Source organism: Mustela putorius, unplaced genomic scaffold, assembly GCF_011764305.1.
Source record: "Mustela putorius furo isolate JIRA1106 unplaced genomic scaffold, ASM1176430v1.1 tig00003929_pilon_pilon_pilon, whole genome shotgun sequence".
Classification (NCBI taxonomy): Eukaryota; Metazoa; Chordata; class Mammalia; order Carnivora; family Mustelidae; genus Mustela; species Mustela putorius.
The window spans coordinates 279,321-302,375 of NW_025422074.1; the positions used below are offsets into that span (position 1 = coordinate 279,321).

Sequence of the window (23,055 nt, forward strand, 5' to 3'; positions counted from 1 at the left end):
AAGCTCTCTGCAAGCTGGAATGAGTGGCATGATATATACAAAGTCCTGAAAGGAAAAAGAACTATAACCAAGAAGAATGTACTTGACAAGACTATTGTTCAGATTTGAAAGAGAGATCAACATCTTCCTATAGAAATGAAAGCTAAAGAAGTTTACCACCGCCAAAACATTCTTAAAATAAATGTGAAACTGACATTTTAAAAAAATGGAAAATGAGGGGTGCTGGGTGGATAAGTGGGTTAAAGCCTCTGCCTTTGGCTCAGGTCATGGTCCCGGGGTCCTGGGATCGAGCCTGATTTCTCCTCTCTCTCTCTCTGCCTACTTGTGATCTCTGTCTGTCAAATAAATAGGCAAATAATAAATAAATAAATAAATAAATAAATGGAAAATGAGCAGCCAGAAATTGTATAACTAAGTTATGAGTTAAAAGATGTAAAATACAAAAAAAATGTCAATATGATAGCATGTACATAATATATGGAATAGATAAGGAAAAAGGAAGAGAATTTTTTTTTAAAGAATGTATTTATTTTTTAAAGGTTTTTTTTTTTTTTTTTATTTGACAGAGAGAGAAAGAGAGAGAGCACAAGAAGGGGGAACAGCAGGCAGAGGGAGAGAGAAGCAGGCTGCTGAGCCGGGAGCTGGATGTAGGGCTTGATCCCAGGACCCTGGGATCAGACCAGAGCTGAAGGCAGAGGCTTAAGCAACTGAGCCACCCAGGGATGTGTAAAGAATGTGTTTAGACTCAAGTGACTGTCTAATTCATATACACTGCTATAATGCAGGATATTATATAAGAACATCAGGGTAATGGAAAACCTAAAATCTGTAGTGGATATACAAAATTTTAAAAAAGAGAATGCCAAACAGCACTATAGAAACTCATCAGTCACAAAGAAAAGCAGGAAGGTAAGGAGACAGGAACAGAAAACTACAAACAACCGGACAACAAATAACAAAATTTCAATAAGGACATATGTGTGAATAATTACGTTAAATGTAAAGAGCCTAAATATTCCAATCAAATAACAAGGTAGAGAATGGATAAATAAGCAAGACCTATCTGTATGGTGCCCAGAAGAGATCATCTCAGATGTAGAGATACATGCAGAGTAAAAGCTAAGGTATGGAAAACGTAGATGCATGTGTTTGGAAGCAAAAAATAACCGAACAAACAAAATGATAACAACCCAGAGAAGAAATGGTTATATCAGAAAAAATGGAATTTAAAAAACAGACTGTGGGACACCTGGGTGGCTCAGTGGGTTAAGCCTCTGCCTTGGGCTCAGATCATGATCTCAGGGTTCTGGGATCAAGCCCCACATCAGGCTCTCTGCTCAGCAGGGAGCCTGCTTCCCCCTCTTTCTCTGTCTACCTGTGATCTTTCTCTCTGTCAAATAAATAAATAAATAAATAAAATATTTAAAAAAAAACACAAAAAGCACAGACTGTAACGAGTGACAGAGAAAGACATTACATAATGCAAAGGGGTAAATCCAACAGGGAGATATAACAATTCTAAATATCTATGCACCCAACACTGAAGCACCTAAATATATAAAGCAAATATTAATGGACATAAGGAGACAAGATGATATGGCACAGCAAGAATAGGGGGCTTTAACCCCAAAGTACATCAATGGGTAGATCATCAAGGCAGAAAATCAATATGGAAATCATGTCTTTGGATGAGAAATGAGATCATGTGGACAACATGGATGTATACAGACCATTCCATCCCAAAACAGCAGAATACACATTTTCTTCCAGTGTATATGGAACATCTAGAGTATATCACATGTTAGGGCATAAAACAAGCCTCAGTAAATTTAAAAAGATTGAAAGCATACCATGCAACTATTCTTGACCCCTATGGTATGTAACTAGAAATCAACCACAAGAAAAAAACGGGAAAACACACAAACACGTAGAGTCTAAACAACATGATACTAAACAGTGATTCAACAAAGCAGTCTAAGGGAATAAAATAATGGGAAATATATACAAATACCTATAAAAAGTGGAAACATGAAAAATAAAAATATCCTCTCCATATAATAAAAAACAAAAATAATGAGAGTGATGAGACAATGGTAAAAAAAAAAAAAAATCATTGAACACAGGGAAAACATTTTGTTAAAATTTGAATTCAATTAGCCAACATTTAGTACATCATTAGCTTCTGATGCACTGTTCAATGATTCATCAGTTGCATATACACCCAGTGCTCATCACTTCGTGTGTACTCCTTAATGCCCATCACCCATTTACCCCATACCCCCATCAACCTCCCCTTTCACAACCCTCAGTTTGTGTCCCAATAGTTCAGTTTTGCTTTTGTTTCTCTTGCCTTTAGAGACATGTCTTGCAAGACTTTGCTCTGGCCAAGGTTGAAGTGGTTACTGCCTTTGCTCTCAGAGATTTTCATGGATTCCTGCTTCACATTGGGTCTTTCATCCATTTTGAGTTTATCCTTGTGTATGGTGTGTGGTTCTCTCTCATTATTAATGTATAGAAATGCAACTGATTTCTGTGCATTGATTTTGTATCCTGTCATATGGCTGTATTGCTGTATGAGTTCTAGCAATTTTGGGGTGGAGTTTTTTGGGTTTTCTTTTTTTTAATTAATTAATTAATTAATTTCCAGCATAACAGTATTCATTTTTTTTCCACCACACCCAGTGCTCCATGCAATCCGTGTCCTCTATAATACCCACCACTTGGTACCCCGACCTCCCACCCCTCGCCCCTTCAAAACCCTCGGATTGTTTTTCAGAGTCCATAGTCTCTCATGGTTCAACTCCCCTCCAATTTCCCCCAAGCCTTTTCTCCTCTATTTCCTCATGGCCTCCATGCTATTTGTTATGCTCCACAAATAAGTGAAACCATATGATAACTGACTCTCTCTGCTTGACTTATTTCACTCAGCATAATCTCTTTCAGTCCCGTCCATGTTGCTAAAAAAGTTGGGTATTCGTCCTTTCTGATGGAGGCATAAAACTCCACAGTGTATATGCACCACATCTTCCTTATCCATTCGTCCGTTGAAGGGCATCTTGGTCCTTTCCATAGTTTCGTGACCGTGGCCATTGCTGCTATAAACATTGGGGTACAGATGGCCCTTCTTTTCATTCCATCTGTATCTTTGGGGTAAATACCCAGGAGTGCAATGGCAGGGTCATAGGGAAGTTCTATTTTTAATTTCTTGAGGAATCTCCACACTGTTCTGCAAAGAGGCTGCACCAACTTGCATTTCCACCAACAGTGGAAGAGGGTTCCCCTTTCTCCACATCCCCTCCAACACATGTTGTTTCCTGTCTTGTTAATTTTGGCCATTCTAACTGTTATAAGTGATATCTCAATGTGGTTTTAATTTGAATCTCCCTGAGGGCTAGTGATGATGAACATTAAGTACCATGCCATCTGGGAAGAGAGAAAGTTTGACTTCTTTGCCAATTTGAATGCTTTTTATTTGTTTTTGTTGTCTGATTGCTGAAGCTAGGACTTCTAGTACTATGTTGAACAATAGTAGTGAGACTGGGCATCCCTGTCATGTTCTTCACCTTAAGGGAAAAGCTCTGTTTCTTCCCTTTGAGAATGATATTTGCTGCTTTTCATAGATGAATTTAATGATACTGATGCATGTTCCCTCTATCCCTACACTTTGAAGAGTTTTAATGAAGAAAGAATTTTGAATTTTATCAAATGTTTTTTCTGCATCAACTTAAAGGATCATATGCTTCTCGCCTTTTCTTTTATTTATGTGATCTATCACATTGATTGATTTGTGAACATTGAACCTTGCTTGCATCGCAGGAATCAATTCCACTTGGTCGTGGTGAATAATCCTTTTAATGTACTGTTGCATCCTATTTAGTAGTATCTTGGTGAGAATTCTAGCATCTAGGTTTATCAGGGTTATTTGTCAGTAACTCTCCTTTTTGGTTGGATCTTTATCTGGTTCTGGGATCAAGGTAAAACTGGTCTCATAGAATGATTGGGAAATTTCTTTCCATTTCTTTTCTTTTTTTTTTTTTTTTTTAAAGCAGCTTCAGAAGAGTAGGTATTAGTTCTTCTTTAGATGTTTGGTATAATTCTCCTGGAGTCATATGGCCCTGGATTCTTCTTTGTCAAGAGATTTTTGATTACTGTTTCAATTTCCTTGCTGGTTGGCATATAGCTGCTATAATATGTTCTTAAATTTGTTTCTATTTCCTTGGTGTTGGTTTTGATCTCTCCTCTTTCACCTATCGTTTTCTTAATTTGAGTCCCTTCTCTTTTCTTTTAAACAAATTTATTTGGCTTTATTTATTCATTTCTGAGAGAGAGAATGTGAAAATGAGCGAGAGAGAGAACAAGTTGGGGGAGGGACAGAGGAAGAAGCAGACTCCCTGCAGAGCCAGGAGCCTGATACGGAACTTGATCCTAAGACCTGGGATCATGACCTGAGCTGAAGGCAGGTTCCTGACTGACTAAGCCACCCAGGTGCCCAAGAGTCCTTTTTCTTTTCTTTTTTTAAAGTCTGGCTGGGAGTTTATCAATCTTATTAATTATTTCAGTGAACCAGCTTCTACTTTCATTGATATGTTCTACTATTCCTCTGGCTTCTAGTTCACTAATTTCGGCTCTAGTATTTATTATTTCTCTTCTCCAGCTTGGTTTAAGCCATATTTGCTCTTCTTTCTCCAGTTCTCTTAGGTGTAAGGAGAGCTTGTGTATGTGAGATTTTTCTAATTTTTGAGAGAGGCTTGTATTGAAATACAGCTCCCTCTTAAGACAGCTTTTGCTATTTCCCAAAGGTTTGAACAGTGTGTTTTCATTCTCATTAGTTTTCATAAATTTTTAAAGTTCTTTAATTTCCTGGTTGACCCTTCATTTTTTAATAGGATGCTCTTTAACCTCCAAGTGTTTGATTACCTTCCAAATTTCCTCCTGTGATTGAATTCAAGATCACTGTTGTCTGAAAACATGCAGAGAGTTATCCCAGTCTTTTGGTATTGCTTGAGACTTGATTGGTGATGTGGGATGTGATCTGTTTGGAGAATGTTCAATGCGTGCTTCAGAAGAACGCATATTTTATTTGTTGCCAGCCTAGTGTTTCTAATATTGTAGGTTAAGAACCTGTTGTCTTGAGCTGCTTTCATTATTTTGCTTTCATCTCTGAAATTTGCAAGCTTCACTATTACATGTTGTGGTGTGGATCTATTTTTATTGATTTTGGGAGTGTCCTCTCTACCTCTTAGACTTGAATACCTCTTTCCTTCCCCAGATTTGGGAAGACCTCAGCTATGATTTGCTAAATATACCTTTTGGCCCTCAATTTCTCTTTCTTCTCTCTCAGGGACCCCCAAAATTCTAATATTGTTTCATTTGATGACATTGCTGATTTCTCAAAGTCTCCCCTAATGGTCCATTACTTGTTGTTCTCTCTTTTCCTCAACTTCTTTCCTTTCCATCAACTTGTCTTCTATGTCACTTACTCTCTCTTCTGCCTCATTTACCATTGCTGTTCAAATATCCAGTTTAGTCTGCATCTTAGTTAAAGCATTTTAAATTTAGAACTGTTTGGGTTTCATATTGGCACTAAAGAGACTGTCAACTGTCTTTTAAACTTTTTTCAGGCCCAGTTAGTAACTTTATCATTATTATCCTGAATTCCATCTCCAACACTTTACTTATATCCATATTGATTAGATCCATGACAGCATTAACCCTGGTTCTTTCTTTTGTTGTGAATTCCCACTTTTAGTCATTTTGTTCAGAGAAGAATGGATGAACAAGTGAAATCAATCAAAAACATCAACCATGATCCCTGTGAAATACACACCAGATAAATGCAAAGAAGTCAAATCCAAAAAGAAAAGAAGAAGAAATAAAGGAAAAAAAAGAGAGAGGAAGAAGAGACAATATAATTTCCCAGATGGAAAAAAGGGGTGATCTACTTGTCCTGGGTGCATTTTAATCTATTTGTTAGAAGGCACTCAATCCCAAAATTGGAAAGGAAGCAAAACTTATATACACACAAAAATTAAATTAATACAGTGAAAGGAAGCAAAAAAGGCAGAAAATATTGATAAATTGTCAAGAAAAATGAAAGTAGAAAAAGACTTAAGAAGTCAAGGAAGACTTTCTTTCTGTAGATTGTCTCTATATTTCCAAGACAGCATGGTACTGGCATAAAAACAGACACATAGACCAGTGGAACAGAGTAGAGAGCCCAGATATAGACCCTCAACTCTATGGTCAAATAATCTTTGACAAAACAGGAAAAAATATACCGTGGGAAAAAAAGACAAGCTCTTCAATAAATGGTGCTGGGAAACCTGGGCAGCTATATGTAGAAGAATGAAACTCAACCATTCTATTACACCATACACAAAGATAAACTCAAAATGGATAAAAGAACTCAATGTGAGACAGGAATCCATCAGAATCCTACAGGAGAACTAGGCAGTAATCTCTTCGATACCAGTCACAGCAACTTCTTTCAAGATATGTCTCCAAAGGCAAAGGAAACAAAAACAAAGATGAACTTTTGGGACTTCATCAACATCAAAAGCTTCTGTACAGCAAAGGAAACAGTCAAGAAAACAAAGAGGCAACCCACGGAATGGGAGAAGATATTTGCAAATGACAGTACAGACAAAAGATTGATATCCAGGATCTATAAAGAACTCCTGAAATTCAACGCACAAAAAACAGACAATCATATCAAAAAATAGGCAGAAGATCCGAACAGACACTTCTCCAGTGAAGACATACAAATGGCTATCAGACACATGAAAAAGTGTTCATCATCCCTAGCCCTCAGGGAGATTCAAATTAAAACCACATTGAGATATCAACTTACACCAGTTAGAATGGTCAAAATTAGCAAGACAGGAAACAACATATGCTGGGGGATGTGGAGAAAGGGGGACCCTCTTCCACTGTTGGTGGAGATGCAAGTTGGTGCAGACTCTTTGCAGAACAGTGTGGAGATTCCTCAAGAAATTAAAAATAGAAGTTCCCTATGACCCTGCCATTGCACTCCTGGGTATTTACCCCAAAGATACAGATGGAGTGAAAAGAAGGGCCATCTGTACCCCAATGTTTATAGCAGCAATGGCCACGGTCACGAAACTATGGAAAGGACCAAGATGCCCTTCAATGGACGAATGGATAAGGAAGATGTGGTCCATATACACTATGGAGTATTATGCCTCCATCAGAAAGGACGGACACCCAACTTTTTTTAGCAACATGGACAGGACTGAAAGAGATTATGCTGAGTGAAATAAGTCAAGCAGAGAGAGTCAGTTATCATATGGTTTCACTTATTTGTGGAGCATAGCGAATAGCATGGAAGACATGGGAAGATAGAGAGGAGAAGGAGTTGGAGGAAATTGGAGGGGAGTTGAACCATGAGAGACTATGGACTCTGAAAAACAATCTGAGGGTTTTGAAGGGGCGGGGGGTGGGAGGTCGCGGTACCAGGTGGTGGGTATTATAGAGGGCATGGATTGCATGGAGCACTGGGTGTGGTGGAAAAATAATGAATACTGTTATGATGAAAATAAATAAAAATAAATAAATTAAAAAAAAAAAGGAAATGGGTACATTCCTAGAAACACACAATTGAACAAGACTGACTTAGGAAGATGGAGACAACCTGAAAAGACCAGAATAGTCATTTGAGAGGCACAGGTGGAGGCTGAAGGTCAGGAAGACGGGCTTGTAGGGGAGGCACAAACACCTGAGAACCTGGGGTTGAGGATCACATGGGGCCTACAGGCCCCCAAATTGCATCTGACATACAAAGGAGCTCTCTTTATGGCTGGGGGGAGGGGGGTAGGAAGGGGGAGGTGGGGTTATGGACATTCAGGAGGATATGTGATATGGTGAGTGCTGTGAAATGTATCAACCTGGTGATTCGCAGACCTGTACCCCTGGGGATAATAATACATTATATGTTTACTAAAAAATTTTAAAAAACTTCTATGGTGAGTGCTGTGAATTGCGTAAACGGCCACCTACAGGAAACCCATAGCAAACATCCTACTCAATGAAGAAAAATTGAAAGAATTTCCTCTAAGAACAGGAACATAACAAGGAAGGACACTCTTACCACCTCTATTCAATATAGTAGCAGAAGTCCTAGCTAGAGCAATTAGGCAAGAGAAAGAAAGAAAATCCTTCGACATCAGGAAGGAAGAAGTGAAAATGTCACTCTTTACAAATATCATCTTACATACAGAAAAATCTGAAGAGTCAATAAAAAAATCTGTTGAAAGTAATCAATGATTCAATAAAGTGACATATTACAAATGTACTTACAAAAATCAGTGGCATCCCTGTACGCTAATGGTGAAGCATCAGAAAATGAAAACAGCATCAAAAGCAACAAAATAGGAATATAAGAAACCAGGGAAGTGAAGGACCTTTACAATGAAAACTACAAGACTTTCCTGAAAGAAGTTGAAGACACAAACAAATGGAAACACGTTCCACGTTTATGATTGGAAGAATTAATACTGTTGAAATGACCATATTACACAACCATTACAGAGTCAATCTGATCCCAATCAAAATACCAAAGGCATTTTTTTATAGAAATAGAAGAAATCATTCTGAAATTTGTGGGGAAGCATAGGAGACTCCAAATAACCAAAGCAATCCTGCAAAAAGAGAGCAAAGCTGGAGGTAGCACATTTCTTCATTTCAAACCATACCTCAAAGCCATAGTAACAGAATCCAACGTGGTAATGGCAAAAAAAGCAACCTATGCACCAATAGAACAGAATAGAGAGCCCAGAATTAAATACCAACACATGTGGTCAACCAATAATAGGTAAGGAAGCCAAGAAGACTGAATAAAAAGTATAGTCCCTTCAAGAAATGGTGCTGGGAACACTGGAGAAACACAAGCAGAACAATGAACTCTTTGGATCATCTACTCCTTTCAGAATATATTTTCAATGTGCAGCTAATAAATATTTACAGACATTATACAGATTATAAAAAGAAATTCAAGAAACATGTTAAGAGAGTTAAGTTCAAAGCTTTCTAATAGAAATTCCCTTATTTAGGGTAGAAGTTCGAATATGATCTCTGTCTCCCCTCCTGCCTGTCTGATCTCTGGAGCACTCCTATTGCTGGTGCTCCCAATCTGATGCCCTCTGTTTAGAGCTCAGCTGAGCTTGGAGTACACCTGGCTCCTGTAGGATTTGGCCACACAACCAAATGACCCTTGACAGGTGTTCTCCTATGGTTGAGCTTCTGTCTCTCAAATTTACAATGAGGAAAAGACTCTCCTCTGAGGATTAGAGTAAATTATTTATTGAAATAAAGTACATAACATTTGGAGTGAAATGGCACCTGGTGAATGGTGGGTCTGATTATTTGGTGAAGGTCAGCAGAGAGCAGGATCCTGGCCTCATGGTTTCAGCATACAGTCCAGCCTTTGCAGATAAGTTTCTCTGACAGAGACTCTGACACAGGCTGATTCCAATCAGGCTCTCAGGGTTTCTCAGGGTCTCCATTGCTTTTTCTGCCCCAGACCTCTCTCCCTTTATGCTTTCAAGGTGAGAGCCCAAAGTGCCAGTTCTCCAGGCCTTTTCCCATAATTTGGCACTCACATCCCTCCCACCCAGTTTGCCCATTTCAGGCTTGACCTTGGATGGGCCTGACCTACATTGGACTGAGAGAGTGAGTACATTCTTCCGGGTCACACTTGCTCTTGGAAAATGATTCACTGATATCGCAGGGACTGAGGAATGCGATTGAGACACTCTGGGCATTTCTGTGACTATGTACTGAGTGAAGACTTTCTTTGACCGACCAAAATACATAGTGTCCTGTATTATCATACCTTTACTCTCAATGTGCTCTGAAGAATTAAACCGTGAGATATAAATGGATGTGCAACAGGTTCAAATATCTCAAATATCTTTCCTGCTGCCTGTCGATTGCTTTTAAAAATTACAGTCTCAAAAGAACATTACATTCCCATTAACCGGAGATAGGTTAATCATCAATGGAATTATTACCAATTGCTCAATAATACTTGAAACCATCCCAAGGGGCTTTAAATCAGTATCTTCATGCAGAATAATAGTGAGTTCTTCAACAGAAAGTAGTCCATTAAAAAGTAATTCATCTTTTGTTTTAAGAATAAAATTCTTGTTTTCCTTCTCAGTTTGTCAGCCATCTTCTCCGCCTGACAGCAGTGGAGGAAGTGATATACAAGAGGAAGATGATGAGAATGAGGAGGCTCTTGAACTACCCGAATCTGTTTCACCGTCCAAGTCCAAATCGGAGGCTGAAGTGTCTAGAGAGTCCGTGTCCCCGCCAGCTCTACAGCGCTCAGGGATGGTGAGCAGTTCCCGCCTTGACTGTGGAGGAAATTCAAGTGACTGCTCCTTGGCAGGCTGAACATCCGTGTCCTGTCTGCTGTCCGGGGACACCTCATGCGACTGCAGTGACGGCCGTGATCCTGGAACATATATACAGCCCTGAGACTGCACCGCCTGACCTTGGCCATCCCCCAAACCAGTGCCATTAAAGTTCAAAGTTTCTAGCTGAGCTGCCGTGGCCTCAACTACTTTCATGGTGTCGCACCAGAGGGCCCTCAGACAGGCTCACAGCTTGCTAGGAAAAAGATAGAACTGTGCAGGTTGTAACCGCATCTGCGCCAGATTTCCCACATTTCTAGGGTAACTGCAGGAGGACCTGCCTGGAGACACGCCCCCGTCGCTTACACAGGGGCACTTCCAGGGGAGCCTACTCTGTGCTTGCTTTTCTTTTAATTTTTTATTTACTCATTGTTAATTAATGAGTATAATAAAATTTCTCCAAGTGTCTATAAGAATGTCTTTTTCATTGTGTGTGAGTCCTTTGCCTTTATATAGCTCAGGGGTTTTGATCTTTCCTTGGATCTCAGGTATTAGAAGTAGAGTGGATTGCCTACTCAGATGGTGCTGGGACAGTTGCCCACTGTCATATGCATTGTGCAGCTGACCTCAGGGTGGACATCAGCATGTTCCAACCCTTGGGAGTTGGAGTTGGAGTTGGAATTGGTATTCTCAGGGCACCTTTGTTTTGATACTTCCGTTATGGGATGACAATCTCTTGAGAAGGGCTGTGCTCACTAGAGAGACAGATGGTGAACATTCCTGCTGTACCCTTTGATGTCTCATAGCAGGGTGCCAGAGCAAAACTCAGGCCACCAGCTAGAGTAATGCTGGTTAAAGGAGGAAGGAAAATTTTGAAAAGCCAAAAGAATACTATGACTCTGTGTGTGTGTGTGTGTGTGTGTGTGTGTGTTAGTGCTGTCATATTCCACATCTTTCCAGGTAGCAAACAAGCAAAAAACTTTACACCGCAGTAGAAGATAACCCAGTGAACCCTTCATCTTAACAGTGTCAAAATAAATGAAGCTCTCTGCAAGCCAGAATGAGTGGCACGATATGTGCAAAGTGCTGAAGGGAAAAAGAAGTACAACCAAGAAGAATGTACTTGACAAGACTACTGTTCAGATTTGAAAGAGAGATCAACATCTTCCTAGAGAAACGAAAGCTAAAGTTTATCATCACCAAAACAGTCTTACAATAAATGTGAAACTGACCTTTTAAAAATGGAAAATGAGGGACGCCTGGGTGGATCAGTGGGTTAAAGCCTCTGCCTTTGGCTCAGGTCATGGTCCCTGGATCCTGAGATTGAGCCTCACAGAGCCTCCCTGCAGAGCAGAGAGCCTGATTTCTCTTCTTTCTCTCTCTGACTGCCTCTCTTCCTACTTGTGATCTCTGTCTGTCAAATAAGTAGATAAATTATAAATAAATAAGTAAATAAATAAATAAATGGAAAATGAGTGGCCAGAAATTGCATAAGTAATTATGAGTAAAAAGATGTAAAATACAAAATAATATGTCAATATGATAGCATGTACATAATATATGGAAGAGTTAAGGAAAAAGGTAGAGAAGATTTTTTTTAAAATAATGTATTGATTTTAGAAGTTTTTATTTATTTATTTGACAGGGAGAGACAGAGAGAGAGCACAAGAAGGGGGAACAGCAGGCAGAGGGAGAGAGAGAAGCAGGCTGCTGAGCAGGGAGCTGGATGTAGGGCTCGATCCCAGGACCCTGGGATCAGACCTGAACTGAAGACAGATGCTTAAGCAACTGAGCCACCCAGGAATGTGTAAAGAATGTGTTTAGACTCAAGTGACTGTCCAATTCATATACACTGCTATAATGCAGGATATTATATAAGAACTTCAGGGTAATCGCAAACCTAAAACCTGTAGTGGATGCACAAAATTTAAAAAGAGAAAGCCAAACAACACTACAGAAACTTGTCAATCACAAAGGAAAAGAGGAAGATAAGGAGACAGAAACAGAAAACTACAAACAACCGGACAACAAATAACAAAATTTCAATAAGGACATACATGTCAATAATTATGTTAAATGTAAAGGGCCTAAATTTTCCAATTAAATGACAAGGTAGAGAAGGGATAAATAAGCAAGACTTATCTATATGGTACCCAGAAGAGATCATCTCAGATGTGGAGATACATGCAGAGTAAAAGCTAAGGTATGGAAAGCATAGATGCATGTGTTTGGAAGCAAAAAAAAAAAAAAAAAAATAAAATAAAACAAAAAACAAAAAACAAACAAACAAAATCAAAACAAAACGAAAACAACCCAGAGAAGAAATGCTTATATCATAAAAAATGGAATTTAAAACAAAGACTGTAGCGCGTGATAAAGACATTACATAATGCAAAGGGTTAAATCCAACAGGGAGATATAACAATTCTAAATATCTATGCACCCAACACTGAAGCACCTAAATACATACAGGAAATATTAATGGGGATAAGGAGACAAGATGTTATGGCACAGCAAGAGTAGGGGGCTTTAACCCCAAAGTACATCAATGGGTAGATCATCAGGGCAGAAAATCAGTATGGAAATCATGTCTTTGGATGATAAATGAGACCATGTGGACAACACAGGTGTATACAAACAATTCTATCCCAAAACAACAGAATACACATTTTCTTCCAGTGTATGTGGAACATCTAGAGTATATCACATGTTAGGTCATAAAACAAGCCTCAGTAAATTTAAAAAGATTGAAAGCATACCATGCAACTGTTCTTGACCCCTATGGTATGTAACTAGAAATCAACCACAAGAAAAAAATGGGAAAACACACAAACACGTAGAGTCTAAACAACATGATACTAAACAGTGATTCAACAAAGCAGTCTAAGGGAATAAAATAATGGGAAATATATATAAATATATAAATACCTATAAAAAGTGGAAACATGAAAAATAAAAATATCCTCTCCATATAATAAAAAACAAAAATAATGAGAGTGATGAGACAATGGTAAAAAAAAAAAATCATTGAACACAGGGAAAGTATTTTGTTACAATTTGAATTCAATTAGCCATAGGGCAGTTCTATTTTCAACATTTTGAGGAACCTCCATGCTGTTTTCCAGAGTGGATGCACCAGCTTGCATTCCCACCAACAGTGTAGGAGGGTTCTGTCGCTCTCGCTGGCAAGAATGACCCGCAAACGTGATGGGTGGCAAGCTTCTTTATTAGTTCTCTCTCTGTCCCAACAGTCTCTCCGCTTTATATCCTTTACCTCGGCCAATCACCGATCTAGTCCACGCCCCTCTCCCTGATCACGCTGCGAGCACGGGCTCACCCATGCTTGCAGCCAGCCAATCAGTCTCGCTTCCTCAATCCCCGGGCACCTCCGCATACGTGACTCCTTGCATCTATTTCATGGCTCTCCACAGCTCCCCCTTTTTATTTATATATGATGGCGGGGATCGTGCCTGTCTTAGGTTGCCGCCCTCACTCCCTACGCTTACCCGTCATCGGGTGTCCCTCCTGGCCGAGGGGTCCCTGTCTTAGGTTGCTATAGGGTGGGGTCGGTCTTACCCGTCTTTGACTACCGATCCAGCATATTAAGCCATATCTGGGGGGAGGTACCAGCCTCTAGAGCCATCATAGCTTGAACCAAAACTTGTTGCTGCCGTTGCTGCCATCGCGCAACTCTACAGATGCATCTTAGTAGGAGCACTTGAGCCAGAATCATTAATATAACGAGGGCTCCTATGCCTGCCCAGTTTTTGAGGAGCGAGAGTGATTGTTGTAGCATGACAACCCAATCATGGACAGTGCCAATGGGTACCTTAGTGGCGTTTATGATAACAATTTGGGCTCGCAACTGTTTGGTCAGGTTCTGGAATTGAGACAAATTATTATAAGCTACCGGGGTGACACAGAGTCCAGGCAGGTTTTGTATACACCCAACAGTCCATTAATCTGATTTTGTGTTGCAAGGGCTTCAGCTACCCTCCCGGTGACATTGTTGAGTGTTGCTGCAGTCTGTATCGAGGTTGTCAACGCCACTGCAGCAGCAGTAGCAGCGGCGATGGATGCTGCAATAGCTGCAATAATGGCTGCTGTTATTCCAAAGTCTCGTTTATGTCGAAGCAGCACCGGCAGGTTGTCGGGGTTCACCTGTACTGGCATCGGGATATACGTCGGTATCTTGGCTATTACTGCCGAGTCTCCCACCGTGGCGTTCCAACATTCTGATAGCAGACAATTCTGGGACTCACAAGAGAGACTAGATGACTTGTTAATAGTAGAAGCATTAAAAACTATGAAGAGAAAGGGAGCTCTAACACAGACGGGCATTGGTGAGTAACTTATGTGCTTAGCTGAGGTGCAATTGCAAGTAACATTTGTTTCAAATCGAGAGCCTACGTGATCTTAAAACCGCTCTGGCCAGGTTGGCCCAATCTGCGCCACAGCTGCAGCTTCCGCTTCTGCTTTCAGCTGCGCCATTACTTCTCCTTGCATTCTTAATTCTTCTAATGCCTTCTGCAACTCCACCTCCTTACTCTCGAATTGCTGTCTTATGGCTTCCAAATCCTGTAATGCCTGGAGACTGGGAGATTTCTCCTTCTTATCTGCCTCTCTCTCCCCTATTTCCTGCAACTCGCTATCTGAGAGTCCTTCCGAACTTTCACTTTCAGAGTCACAGTCTTGGAAAGACCCTTTATGAGACTCCTCCTTTACCTGCTCCAGAACCTCCCCTCCCTGTTGCACTGCTTGATTCAAGGGCTCTCGAGTAGATTGTAAACACACTCTCACCAAGGACCACACAGCAAGGGTTCCCGAGGTTACAAATGGGCATCGTTTCAAGTCCTCCCCCAGGTGCTCCCACTGTGGCACATTCAGGAGCCCCTCCTCTATAAACCAGGGGGCAACTTCTCCTACTTCTCTCAAGAAAGAGCGGGCTGTTTTCGTCTTTAAGGGGGTGCCAGCCTTGAGGATATCCTTTAGAGGGTCCTCTATCCTGCACCTAGCAATCTCGTTTCCCATCCTGGGAAAACTTTCTCTCTATCGTCCCTGAAGAGCCTTATAAGCAACCTTACCTCCGATCGTCTTCAGGGAACCTCCCTGTCAATAGACAGTTATTGGTGCACTCCTTACCTTATCGTTGCTCTACCTCGATCACCTCTTTGCGACGCGAGCGAAGTCTCGGGTTTCGGCACCACTTGTCGCTCTCGCTGGCAAGAACGACCCGCAAACGTGATGGGTGGCAAGCTTCTTTATTAGTTCTCTCTCTGTCCCGACAGTCTCTCCGCTTTATATCCTTTACCTCGGCCAATCACCGATCTAGTCCACGCCCCTCTCCCTGATCACGCTGCGAGCACGGGATCACCCATGCTTGCAGCCAGCCAATCAGTCTCGCTTCCTCAATCCCCGGACACCTCCGCATACGTGACTCCTTGCATCTATTTCATGGCTCTCCACAGGGTTCCCCTTTCTCCGCATCCTCGCCAGCATCTGTCATTTCCTGACTTGTTAATTTTAGCCATTCTGACTGGTGTGAGGTGATATCTCATTGTGGTTTTGATTTGTATTTCCCTGATGCCGAGTGATATGAAGCACTTTTTCATGTGTCTGTTGGCCATCTGGATGTCTTCTTTGCAGAAATGTCTGTTCATGCCAACATTTAGTACATCATTAGCTTCTGATGCAGTGTTCAATGATTCATCAGTTGCATATACACCCAGTGCACATCACTTCGTGTGTACTCCTTAATGCCCATCACCCAGTTACCCCATACCCCCACCAACCTCCCCTTCCACAACCCTCAGTTTGTGTCCCAATAGTTCATTTTTGCTTTTGTTTCTCTTGCCTTTAGAGACATGTCTTGCAAGACTTTGCTCTGGCCAAGGTTGGAGTGGTTATTGCCTTTGTTCTCAGAGATTTTCATGGATTCCTGCCTCACATTTGGGTCTTTCATCCATTTTGAGTTTATTTTTGTGTATGGTGTGTGGTTCTCTTTCTTCAGTCACATTATTAATATATAGAAATGCAACTGATTTCTGTGCATTGCTTTTGTAACCTGCTATGTTGGTGAATTGCTGTATGAGTTCTAGCAATTTTAGGGTGCAGTTTTTTGGGTTTTCCACGTAAAGTACCAAGCCATCTGGGAAAAGAGAAAGTTTGACTTCTTGCCAATTTGAATGCTTTTTATTTGTTTTTGTTGTCTGATTGCTGAAGCTAGGACTTCTAGTACTATGTTAAACAATAGTAGTGAGACTGGGCATCCTTGTCAAGTTCATGACCTTAAGGGAAAAGCTCTGTTTCTTCCCTTTGAGAATGATATTTGCTGCTTTTCATAGATGAATTTAATGATACTGATGTATGGTTCTTCTATCCCTACACTTTGAAGAGTTTTAATGAAGAAAGAATGCTGAATTTTATCAAATGCTTTTTCTGCATCAACATAAAGGATCATAATGTTCTTGCCTTTTCTTTTATTTATGTGATCTATCTCATTGATTGATTTGTGAACATTGAACCACGCTTGCATCACAGGAATCAATTCCACTTGGTCATGATGAATAAATCATTTTAGTGTACTCTTGCATCCTACTGAGTAGTATCTTGGTGAGAATTCTGGCATCTATGTTTATTAGGGATATTTGTCAGTTACTCTCCTTTTTGGTGGGATCTTTATCTGGTTCTGGGATCAAGGTAAAACTGGCCTCATAGAATGATTGGGAAATTTCTTTCCATTTCTATTTTTTTTAAAGCAGCTTCAGAAGAGTAGGTATTAGTTCTTCTTTAGATGTTTGGTATAATTCTCCTGGAGTTATCTGGCCCTGGATTCTTCTTTGTCAAGAGATTTTTGATTACTGTTTCAATTTCCTTGCTGGTTGGCATATAGCTGCTATAATATGTTCTTAAATTTGTTTCTATTTCCTTGGTGTTGGTTTTGATCTCTCCTCTTTCACCTATGGTTTTCTTAATTTGCGTCACTTCTCTTTTCTTTTAAACAAATTTATTTGGCTTTATTTATTCATTTCTGAGAGAGAGAGTGTGTAAATGAGCGAGAAAGAGAACAAGTCGGGAAGGGACAGAGGAAGAAGCAGACTCCCTGCAAAGCTGGGAGGCTGATAGGGAACTCGATCCTAAGACCCTGGGATCGTGACCTGAGCTGAAGGCAGGTGCTTAACTGACTAAGCCACCAGGTGCCCAAGGGTCCTTTTCCTTTTCTTTTTTTAAAGTCTGGCTGGGAGTTTATCAATCTTATTAATTACTTCAGCGAACCAGCTTCTACTTTCATTGATCTGTTCTACTATTTCTCTGGTTTCTATTTCATTGATTTCTGCTCTAATATTTATTATTTCTCTTCTCCTGCTTGGTTTAAGCCATATTTGCTCTTCTTTCTCCAGTTCTTTTAGGTGTAAGGAGAGCTTGTGTATTTGAGATTTTTCTAATTTTTGAGAGAGGTTTGTAATGAAATACAGCTTCCTCTTAAGGCTGTTTTTGCTACTTCCCAAATGTTTGAACAGTGTGTCTTCATTCATTCTCATTAGTTTTCATGAATTTTTAAGGTTCTTTAATTTCCTGTTGGACCCTTCATTTTTTAGTAGGATGCTCTTAAAACTCCAAGTGTTTGATTTCCTTCCAAATTTCCTCCTGTGATTGAATTCAAGATCATTGTTGTCTGAAAACATGCAAGGAATCATCCCAGTCTTTTGGTATTGCTTGAGACTTGATTGGTAATGTGAGATGTGATCTGTTTGGAGAATGTTCAATGTGCGCTTCAGAAGAACATATGTTCTGTTACATTAAGGTAGGTTTGTTGCCAGCCTAGTGTTTCTACCGTTGTAGGTTAAGAACGTGTTGTCTACATAGACCAGTGGAACAGAGTAGAGAGCCCAGATATGGACCCTCAACTCTATGGTCAATTAATCTTCGACAAAACAGGAAAAAATATACAGTGGAAAAAAGACAGTCTCTTCAATAAATGGTGCTGGGAAAACTGGGCAGCTATATGTAGAAGAATGAAACTCGACCATTCCTTACACCGTACACAAAGATAAACTCAAAATGGATAAAAGACCTCAACGTGAGACAGGAATCCATCAGAATCCTAGAGGAGAACATAGGCAGTAATCTCTTCTATATCAGCCACAGCAACTTTTTTCAAGATATGTCTCCAACGGCAAAGAAAACAAAAGTGAAAATAAACTTTTGGGACTTCATCAAAATCAAAAGCTTCTGCACAGCAAAGGAAACAGTCAACAAAACAAAGAGGCAACCCACGAAATGGGAGAAGATATTTGCAAATGACAGTACAGACAAAAGGTTGATATCCAGGATCTATAATGAACTCCTCAAACTCAACACACACGAAACAGGCAAACATCAAAAAATGGGCAGAAGATCTGAACAGACACTTCTCCAATCAAGACATACAAATGGCTATCAGACACATGAAAAAATGTTCATCATCATTAGCCCTCAGGGAGATTCAAATTAAAACCACATTGAGATATCACCTTACACCAGTAAGAATGGCCAAAATTAACAAAACAGGAAACAACATGTGTTGGAGAGGATGTGGAGAAAGGGGAACCCTCTTCCACTGTTGGTGGGAATGCAAGTTGGTGCAGCCTCTTTGGAGAACAGTCTGGAGATTCCTCAAGAAATTAAAAATAGACCTTCCCTATGACCCTGGAATTGTACTCCTGGGTATTTAACCCAAGGATACAGATGTTGTGAAAAGAAGGGCCATCTGTACCCCAATGTTTATAGCAGCAATGGCCACAGTCGCGAAACTATGGAAAGAACCAAGATGCCCTTCAAGGGACTAATGGATAAGGAAGATGTGGTCCATATACACTATGGAGTATTATGCCTCCATCAGAAAGGATGAATACCCAACTTTTGTAGCAACATGGACGGAACTGGAAGAGATTATGCTGAGTGAAATAAGTCAAGCAGAGAGAGTCAATTATCATATGGTTTCACTTATTTGTGGAGCATAACAAATAGCATGGAGGACAAAGGGTGTTAGAGAGGAGAAGGGAGTTGGGGTAAATTGGAAGAAGAGGTGAATCATGAGAGACTATGGATTCTGAAAAACAATCTGAGGGGTCTGAATTGGCAGAGTTTGGGAGGTTGGGGTACCAGGTGGTGGGTGTTATAGAGGGCATGGATTGCATGGAGCACTGGGTGTGGTGAAAAAATAATGAATACTGTTTTTCTGAAAATAAATAAATTGAAAACATTAAAAAAAAAGAACCTGTTGTCTTGAACTGCTTTCAGGATTTTGCCTTCAAATCTGAAATTTGCAAGCTTCACTATTACCTGTTGGGGTGTGGATCCATTTTTACTGATTTTGGAATTGTCCTCTCTACCTCTTGGATTGAATTCCTCTTTCCTTCCCCAGATTCGGGAAGTTCTCAGCTATAATTTCCTTAAATATACCTTTTGGCCCTCAATTTCTCTTTCTTCTCTCTCAGGGACCCCCACAATTCTAATTTTGTTTTATTTGATGACATTGCTGATTTCTCAAAGTCTCCCCTACTGGTCCATTACTTGTTGTTCTCTCTTTTCCTCAACTTCTTTCCTTTCCATCAACTTGTCTTCTATGTCACTTATTTTCTATTCTTCCTCATTTACCCTAGCTGTTCAAACATCCAGTTTAGACTGCAGGTTAGTTAAAGCATTTTAAATTTAGACCAGATTGGATTTCATTTTGACACGGAGAGACAGCCCAGTGACTTTTATACTTTTTTTCAGGCCCAGCTAGTAACTTTATCATTATTATCCTGAATTCCATCTCCAACACTTTACTTATATCCATATTGATTAGATCCATGACAGCATTAACTCTAGTTCTTTCTTTTGTTGTGAATTTCCCCTTTTAGTCATTTTGCTCAGAGAAGAATGGATGAACAAGTGAGATAAATCAAAAACATCAACCATGATCCATGTGAACTACAGACAATACAAATCAAAATAGGTCAAAACCAAAAAGAAAAGAAAAAGAATGAAAGGAAAAAAAGAGAGAGAGAGGAAGAAGAGACAATATAATATCCCAAATGGACAAAATGGGATAATCAACTTGTCCTGGATGTATTTTAATCTATTTGTTTGAAGACAGTCAATCCCAAAACTGGAAAGAAAGCAAAACTTATATACACACAAAAATTAAATGAATCCATCGAAAGGAAACCAAAAAGGCAGAATACATTGATTAAATGTAAATGTGAAAAATGAAAGTAGAAAAAGACTTTAAAAATTGCGGAAGGCACAAAAAAATGAAAAGACATTCCATGCTCATGGATTGGAAGACCAAATATTGTTAATATGTCTATGCTACTTAGAGCGATCTACACATTTAATGCAATCCCTGTCAAAATGCTATCAACTGATAAAGGGGGCAAAATGGCAAAGGAGTAGGGGACTCCATTTCAACTGATGCCCTGAATTTAGCTGGATATCTACCAAGCTGTCGAACACCCATGGAATCAGCCTGAGATGTAAGATTATATGTCTGGATCTCTATGGGGACAGAAGACCTTCAGTCGTGAGGTACAAAGGATGGAGTTGTGATTGTGCAGACCAATATCAGAGGATGAACAGAATGGGGAGGGACCCAACAGAAGCTACCCACTGGGAAGTAAAATAATATCCCAGTGCAAAAACATCCTGCCCCTGGGGACCACTGATAGTTTACAGAGGGGTGGTGGTGGGAGAGGAAGTGCCCAGTATAACAGCATTCAAACAGAATCCAGGAGCTTAAGGAGAAATTGCTGGACCAGGACAGGCTCTTGTGAGGACCTGTGCCTGTGGATCAAGGGGGCTGGCCTTTGCCAGGGAAGCTTCTGCAGCTGCCACCCTCACCCATCCATACTGGGATCACTCATGGTCTTCGTGGCACAAACATGCAGCCAAGAATACTTTATCTAGCAAGGCTGTGATTCAGAACAGATGGAGAGACAAAGAACTTCCAGGATAGGCAGAAACTGAAAGAATATGTGACCACTAAGCCAGCCCTACAAGAAATATTAAGGGCAATTCGATAAAAGGAGAAAGTCCCCAAGAGTGATATAGAACAGAAATATACAGAGACAATCTACAGAAACAAGGACAGGCAGCATGATGACAATAAAACCCCATCTTTCAATAATCACTTTCAACATGAAGGCCCTAAATGCTCCCATAAAATGGCACAGGGTTGCAGATTGGATAAAAAGGACCTATCCATATGCTTTCTATAAGAGACTCATGTTGAACTTAAAGATACTTCTAGATCAAAAGCAAAGGGATTGATAACCATTGTTCATGCCATCAGACCTCAAAAGAAAGCTGAGGGTAGCAATTCTCATATCAGAGAAATAAGATTTTAAGATAAGGACTGTAGTTAGAGATACAGAAGGACAGTATATCATTCTTAAAGTGTCCATCCAACAAGAGGATCTAACAATTGTAAATATTTATGCCCCCAACATGGGAGCAGCCAACTACCTAAGCCAAATGTTACCAAAAAATATAGATAGAGAGGTAGATAGATAGATAGATATTAACACCTTAATAGTAGGAGACCTCAACACTCTACTCTCAGCAAAGGACAGATCATCTAAGCAGAAAATCAAAGAAGAAACAAGAGCCTTGAATGACATGCTGCACAAGATGAACCTCACAGATATACACAGAACATTCCCCTGAAACAACAGAATACCCATTCTTCTCAGGCACACATAGAACTTTCTCCAGAATAGTCCACATACTGGGTCACAAATCAGGTCTCAACCCACACCAAAAGACTGAGATGATTTCCTGCATATTCTCAGACCACAATGCTTTCTTTGAAACCGGAACTGAGACACAAGAAAAAGTTTGGAAAAAATTCAAACACTTGGAAGCTAAGGATCATCCTACTCAAGAATTTTGGGTCAACCAATAAATCAAAGAAGAACTTAAACAATTCATGGAAACCAACGAGAATGAAAACACATCATTATAAAACCTATGGGATATGGCAAAGGCAGTCTTAAGGGGGAAATACATAGCCAGCCAAGCCTCAGAAAAATAGAAATATCCCAAATTCACCACCTATCTTCACACCTTAAGGAACTGAAGAAAAAACAAAAAATGAAGCCTAAGCCACACAGGAGAAGAGAACTAATTAAGATTAGAGGAGGGATCAAAGAATTAGAAACCAGAAATGCCAAGAGCAGATCAACAAAACTAGAAACTGGTTCTTTGAAAGAATTAATAAGATCAATAAACCACTGGCCAGACTTATCCAAAAGAACAGAGAAAAAGCCCCAAATGAATAATATTATGAATGACAGGGGATGATCACAACGAACACCAAGGAAATAGAAACACTTATTAGAGATTATTATCAACAAATATATGCCAATAAAGTAAGCAAAGTGGAAGAAATGGATGCCTTCCTGGAAACCTATGGACTACTATGACAAAAACAGGCAGAAATTGACAGCCTGAATAGACACATAACCAATAACTAGTTGAGGCAGAGATCAAAAACCTCCCAAAAAAACAAGAGTCAAGGACATGGTGGATTCTCTGGGGATCTCTACCAAACATTCAAAGAAGAAATAACACCTATTCTGAAGCTGTTTCAAAACATAGAAAATGAAGGAAAGCTTCAGGGCTCATTCTGTGAGCCCAGCATTGCCTTGATCCCCAA

General features: G+C 40.0%; 1 pseudogene; it reads right to left on the minus strand.

Moving 5' to 3' along the window:
- Nucleotides 1-9,377: 9,377 nt before the first annotated feature.
- On the minus strand, nt 9,378-10,589 carry LOC123388954 (annotated as a pseudogene).
- Nucleotides 10,590-23,055: the final 12,466 nt, after the last annotated feature.